General features: G+C 48.0%; 1 pseudogene; it reads right to left on the bottom strand.

The window, feature by feature from the left end:
• Positions 1 to 4759: 4759 nt before the first annotated feature.
• Positions 4760 to 4877, bottom strand: LOC126476166 (5S ribosomal RNA; annotated as a pseudogene).
• Between the last annotated feature and the right edge of the window lie 2717 nt (positions 4878 to 7594).

Consider the following 7594-nt stretch of genomic DNA (forward strand, 5'->3'; position numbering starts at 1 on the left):
AAAATGCTCCTCCAGGACATCAAACACTCCCCTGCTTCGGTGGGGTCGCTCTCCGTCATCCATGAACCACATCTGTCGAAATCAGGGCCACTTCGTATAATGGGGCTGAAACCATCTTCCAAAACCTTTTCTCACCATTCGCTGGTCACAGTGCCATCAAGGAACACCGCACCGATTATTCCGTGACTGCGCATTGCGCACCATACAGTCAACCGTTGAGGGTGAAGAAACTTCCCGATAGCGAAATGCGTATTCTCAGTCCCACAAATGCGCCAGTTTTGCTTATTGACGAACCCACACAAATGAAAGTGCGCGTCGTCACCAAGCCAAACCATACAGCGCATACTAATTGTCATCACGCCCCGCGCCCAACCTTGCAGTTTGAAAATTCTAACGCAAACCGTTTAGAAGTTATGACGATAACATTTCATATAGTTCAGTAATTGTCATCCTGTATATACTCTAGTGTGCAAACTTAAGGACGAAAGTAACTTTCGCATGATGTTTCGCTGTCAAATAATATAGTTCAATGAAACTTGGACCATGCATAGAAAGAACTATCACAGTACAGTACTGTACAGCACAGTACAGTAGACTAAAGTACAGTACTAACACAGTACTGGCAGAAACACGAAGTGAGATGAACATAAATGACACTTTTATTGGAAGACAATACACCGAATTCACTGCTACTTCCTGTAGCACGGTTATCTCCATACAGTTGATGTAGGAGGGGTTCAAAGGCGATATCCCAAAAGACGGAGCCACAGATTGATGCTGGCGGGCAACTTTTGGTGATTCTTTTAATCACTTTCTGATTTTCCGCGCGCCAATCAACTACCCTGTTTCTACAGTAGTCCGAGAGGCTAGACGGCCTTAGGTACCTGCATCTCTCTGAGACTTGCAAACATTGAGGGCCACCAGAGATTATCAAGGGCGCCCGAAATGTCTGTAAGAGCAGCGACTGCGTAATTGTTTTCTATGTTATTAACAGTGGTTAGTACCTTATTTAGTGCGTCATCTACAGATTATCCCACCCTGAAACCGAACGTTCTGACTAAGGCCAGGGAGCTCAGTGTGCGTTTGCAAGCGGTCGCACAGAAGTCGTTCCTGGATCTTGGCCGGGGTGTTAATTAAGCTTATAGTTCCATGCGATTTTGGATCTGAAGGATCCTTGTCCTCTGATGTTTTAATTATGACGGCATTTACTGTTTTACAGGTACCCGTCCCAGCCGTAACGCTTCGGTGAGTAGATCAGTAAAGTTTGGAACAATCTGTGGAGCGACAATGTTCAGTGTCTCGGAGGGAATACCATCTGGCCCAGGGGCTTTTTCGCTATTTTTGGCAATCGCAGACGCGACCTCCGGACATGAAAAGGGAATACTGACGGCACCATTTTCATAGCAAGAGTGCATTCATGTTCGTTGCCCAGTATGAATCTGTTCATCCGACTGTTGCCGCCATCGGGAAGACGTTTGTTTAGCAGGAATTTCACAGAACTACTCTATCCCTCTGTTATGGTAACGTCATCTCGTCTCTGCGTTGCTAAGACTAGTGGCGTCTTCAGACGCTTCGTTTGTATTTTGAAGGTTTCACCCCAAATGTTGGTTTGGAGCTGTTTCTGCACGTGTGAGTTCCAATGTTCTTCTGGAGCTTTTTGTAACTCTTGTTTGTAGCGCTGTTTTGCTCCCCTGAACTGTATGAGTCTGACATCTCTGTCCCTTGGGGTTGTTTCTTCATGTAGGGGTCGACATGGTCTCTAAGGATTAATGCATATTTGTTTCGATCCACTGAGCCTTCCAGAATAACGAGATCACTCAGGGAACAGCATCTGACGCCACTCAGTGGACGCCCAGTTGCGGTATTAGCGTGGTGCAAATTCCAGCCTTCGCCCCCTGTGAATGACAGCATGGCTGCATAAACCAGGCTTCTACTGTGGAGTCCCATACGCAGCAGCGATCGCTGAACAACTATCGTTGAGGGTTCAAATGGCTCTGAGCACCATGAGACTTAACTTCTGAGGTGATCAGTCCCCCAGAACCTAGAACTACTTACGACACACGACCACCCTGAGCGAAAACACTATCACTTGCCACACCGGAGCTCACTTTCAAACAATCTGGTTGACAAAGGCGGGCTCCATACAATGGGCAACTGGTGAACATGGATCTCGTGGATAGTGAGGAGGACCACTTGCAGCTGTATCGCTGATACAGAACGGGAACAGGTAGTCAGGCATTCTTCCTTCATCATTACGCCGACCAAACGAATCTCACAGGAAAAACGACAGCGTGCAACATCATGATGACACAATACTGACGATCTCTTGGACAGCAGGGATGCCCCAATAAATGGTTCAAATGGTTCTGAGCACTATGGGACTTAACATCTGTGGTCATCATTCCCCTAGAACTTAGAACTACTGAAACCTAACTAACCCAAGGACATTACACACATCGATGCCCGAGGCAGGATTCGAACCTGCGACCGTAGCGGTCGCTCGGTTCTAGACTGCAGCGCCTAGAACCGCTCGGCCACTCCGGCCGGCTATCGTTGAGGGGAAACGGTTGGTAGCCCCTTGGTTCATCTGAGCTGTCAGGCGCTCGATAGGTGCTGAGACCAAAACAACGTCCATAGGTGCACCGGGACGGGGACATCATTCATCATGTCTTCAGGAGCCGTAGACAGCTTGGTGGATTGTAATAGTACCGTATGAGCGACTGCACTGCTGAAAAATCGGCGTCTGTTTTGGATAGAGTCATTTTGCCACCCACGGTATACTTTAAACACATACTCAATTGTGCGGCTTGCAAACTTGGCCGTTTCGGAAATGCTTCCTCATTTGGTCCAAAATCGAACGATCATGTCATTTTGGACACCAGGTATATCGCTCCGTTTCTGCATTATAACAGGGACTGCCCTGTTTTCTGAGATACCTATGACACGCTTTATTTACTCTTCAATGCTAATTCTGGCACCTGCCGTCGTTGTGTGTGGTTATTGTAGGTGGATATCGAATGTAGCCGGTGGTCATACTAATGTGACTGGACTGTGTATCTAGTGATCAATTATGCATTACACAGAAGTGACTAGAGACGTTAAATCAGATAGTGTATTTTGGAAGATGAAATATTCCAGATAAAATTAAGGTATTTTGGGCTCATCATGAGAACGAAAGACTCACTAGGAAAAGCTGTAATGCTCTGAGCCGGCCGGATTGGCCGAGCGGTTCTAGGCGCCACAGTCTGAAACCGCGCGACCGCTACGGTCGCAGGTTCGAATCTTGCTTCGGGCATCGATGTGTGTGATGTCCTTAGGTTAGTTAGGTTTAAGTAGTTCTAAGTTCTGGGGGACTGATGACCTCAGAAGTTAAGTCCCATAGTGCTCGGAGCCATTAGAACCATTTTGTAATCCTCTGAACAGCGGAAGGTTAAAAATGTTTCACAACATCGCTTCCACGAGTTCTCGTAGTATTCGAGTCGTCCCTCTCATATAGAAAGCACAACCAGCTCGTATGCGGGGTTGGACAACGCTGTGCCAGATCGGTATAAGAAGTTCGGAGACAACTCTTTCTCGCAGCAGGTGCGTGTGGCTTGTGCAATGCGCAGGCATCTCTGTAGTGAGGCGGTGTCCGCGGCGGCGAAGAGCGTTGCGTCTACGCTGGTCCAAAAATAGCCGTGAGCATAGCGGCGGCCAGTCGCCGTGGCCGCGGCGGCGCAGCGGCACAGAAGCAACGGCGGCGGCAGCGGCAGCGGCCGGACCGGCGCGGGCTGGCGGGGCAGGCTGGAGTAGCCTACACGAGACACTAGTAATGATATGTTGAAGAAGGCGCCGCACAAAGGAAGGATTGAATGGCGCAGACAATGGTTCCGCCCGAGGCTCGCTCCGAGGACCCATTGTGCCGCTGGAGCGTGCTTGACCCGCACTCTTTTATCCGTCAGATGAAACAATGGTCGGCCGGCGGTGGCCGCGCCGCGGGCTGCGGGGGAGGCGGCTCGAGGGCGCCGCCGCCGCTGCCGCCCCCATCCTGCTGCCCCCATCCGCCGCCCCCGCCACCGCCGCCGCCCCCGGCTGGTCCTTATGCTGCTGCTGCGCGACGCCAGAGCCGCTCGGCTGGGCCGCCTAACGGCCACCGCTGAGCGCAGCTCTTAATCGCATCTGCTGGCAGCCGGTGCTTCGCGAAAGCCGATAAGGCGGTATCGAGCGATTTCGGGAATTTCATCTCCTTCCGCGTTTTCTGTTTCAGAGCGACTGCAGCAGACTGACGAATAATACTGCGGATGTAATGCTCGGATGACATTTCCTTACTCTTCACTGGGCCAGTTTCATCTAGATTTAGTCTTTTCGACTAATGATAAAAATGCTTCGAGTTCTGGGTCCGATCCTAGCCCCTACTTACACGTTACAGTCACACTAATGTTATCACCGCCTAGGTTGGACGTCAGTATGCAATAATCATTCACAGTGGGCAGGTGGCAGCACTAGCACTGAGGTTTAGATAAAGCGTGTGGATAGTAAGCGGAAAACAGTGTAGTCCTAGCTAATGTAGAATGAATGAAAACTCCGTCTACAGGCCACTAGGGGCCCATCGGGACCATCCGACCGCCGCGTCATCCGCAGTGGAGGACGCCGATAGGAGGGGCGTGGGGTCAGCACACCGCACTCCCGGCCGTTATGATGGTATTCTTGACCGAAGCCGCTACTATTCGGTCGAGTAGCTCCTCAATTGGCATCACGAGGCTGAGTGCACCCCGAAAAATGGCAACAGCACATGGCGGCCTGGGTGGTGACCCATCCAAGTGCCGGCCGCGCCCGACAGCGCTTAACTTCGGTGATCTGACGGAAACCGGTGTAGCCACTGCGGCAAGACCGTTGCCAGTTAATGTGGAAGCGGAGCGATTCGTCTATTGTCGAGAAGGGGATGATCATTGGCTTGGCGGATCAAGGGTGGAAGCATTTGAGAAACGACTATGTTTCTAAATCGTTAGCGTGTTGCCGTAGTTAAAGTATATCATGCATGTCAAAAAGACAGTATTCAAAAATGGCGCCGAGGCAAGTGGGGTGCACAACAGGCTGTAGATGGCAAGGTTAACGACGGCTGCAGAACTGTGTACAGGTGAACAGACGTACAACTGTTAAGGAACTGACCGCCCAAATGAAAGAAGAAGCTACCACCAGAGTCTCCACAACGACCGTTCAGTGGGCGTTGTGGTGTAGGGGCCTCCGCACCTGGTTCACGCAACCATGCTGATTGCTGTTCACCGGCGAAGAGGCCTGGGTTTTGCACGCAAATACCGCAACTAATCGTCCATTGAGTGGTGAACAGGTCACCTTCTGAGATGAATCACGTTTTGTGCTCCACTGGACAGATGGCCGTTGGCCAGTACGTCGTGAAACGTATGAAAGCAAACACCCTGCAATAAGGAACGAGCGTTATTATCTGGGGAAAGTTTTCGTGGCATTTCCTGGGATCTGTCATACTAGAAGGAATAACGGATCAACCCAAGCACATATCTGTTATCGAGCACGCATTTTTTTCTTCCTCGGCACGATGGCATCTACCAGCATGAAGATGCAATGTGTCACACAGCTCTTAGTATATGTGCGTGGTTCGAAGAGCACCAGTATGGGTTTACCCTAATCCCCTGGCCACCAAACTCCCCGAATTGGGCTGTCCTCAACCTAAAAACCTAGCTCTTTCTAAGTACTATGGGACTTAACATTTGAGGTCATCAGTCCCCTAAACTTAGAACTACTTAAACCTAACTAACCTAAGCACATCACACACATCCATGCCCGAGGCAGGATTCGAACCTGCGACCGTAGCAGCCTCGTGGTTCCGGACTGAAGCGCCCAGAACTGCTCGGTCACAGCGGCCGGATACAAACCTAGCGCAGCTGGACACGGCACTGTAGTGGCAATGGTTCCACATTCCTATCAGTACCTTCCGGAACCTCTCTGACTCTCTACCTGGACGTCTCGAGCTGCAATAAGGTGGTCACTCAGGCTTCTGACAGGCGATCACCTATTTTTTTCTGGACAGTGTATATTCTGAGTAAATACCGAAGACTTCTGCTATAAGGAGCCAATAGCCTTCGGTCAAGGACATTGTCAAGAGAGACCAGAGGAGCGGACAGAGATTCAGAACCATTTTAACTCTGGGTCGGGGAAACTGCCTCTCAAGACTACTGGTTATGCAAACTTCTTCACCACAGAGTAACACTTACCCTCTACAGCTCCCTCTAGTAGGATGAAAGTTGTTTTCCTAATATCTCCTTGTTAGCGTTCTTCTTTCCTCGCCGATTCTGTAGTCAACCTTCTCATTTGTTATTTTGCCGGACCACCTAATTTTCAAGATCCTATAGCATCATATCTCAGATCCTTCTTCTTCGGTTTTCGCATGGCCTATTTAATACTAGTAGACTTTTTTTGGTGAGGAATACTCTCTTTGCCTGTATCATTATTGACATTATGGTTTCTAAGTCCTCCTTGCTTCTCCCTTCATACTATTTTGCCTCCAAGGTATCAGAATTCGTTCATTTCATCTGCTTTATAATCACCAGTTTTGATGTTATGATCTTGCTAATCTCGTTTCCGGTACTCCTCTTTACTTTCGCCTTCCCTCAGTCCAGATTCTGCATTGAAGACACCAGTGTTTGTACACGGTAAATGCGGCCTGTTAATATAAAAGTATGGTGGTGATACCTTCATTGCCAAAATTTCCAGATTAGTCACCAGTTCGGATCTTCTGTCGGAGACTGCCAAATGGGGACGCCGAAATGACAAAAAGATTGAAAAACCAACGAACGGTAACATTTTCGTAGGTCTGTGTATGAAAGCTACAAAACCTCGGAAGGAAATGTACCTACATGTACAGCAGAAAACATTGAGGTGAAATATAAATAACATATTTCTGGTCAGACGAATGTGAGCTAATACCAACAGCAGCAGAAAATCGTATAATAGGTGTAAGATTTGTGTTGGATAGGAAGACTGCGCAAAGAGCGAGTTACTGTGAATATGTTGACATCATTGGCAGAGTGAGTATCACCAAGCACATTACTTACAACAATAAAGTTTATTTCAGTTAAATGTTGACACGAATGCTTTACATTTTAAGCTGGTTCCTACTGACTAGCAGTCCATCAGTCCATAAATAGTTCTTGGCCGATGACGGCATTAGAATATTTTAGGGATAAACATTTCGATAAAGCTATTAAGAGGAACATTATGGAATTGTTGACCCTAGTAGAACCATCATCGACTAGTTAGACAAATTATTTTATCCAATATGGAATTTACATGAGCATTTGACTGAAATAAACCAACGCCGGATAGCTCAACACATAAAGGGACATGAACAGTTGGATGAAATTTAAGAAAATCGTAAGAAATTATTAAAGCATGTGGGATACTGAGGTACTGAGGAATCGCGATGATTGTTTAAAGTTCTTTCATGATGTAGGTACTAAGATAACTCAGACCACATTGAGTACTTAATTTGACGAAGAATGGGCATTCTTTTTAAAAAGAACAATCACGGTACCTGAAATGACAAATATAGGCAGAATGTATTATCTACGAAGAAACTTTG

The sequence above is a fragment of the Schistocerca serialis genome, chromosome 4, assembly GCF_023864345.2.
Source record: "Schistocerca serialis cubense isolate TAMUIC-IGC-003099 chromosome 4, iqSchSeri2.2, whole genome shotgun sequence".
NCBI lineage: Eukaryota > Metazoa > Arthropoda > Insecta > Orthoptera > Acrididae > Schistocerca > Schistocerca serialis.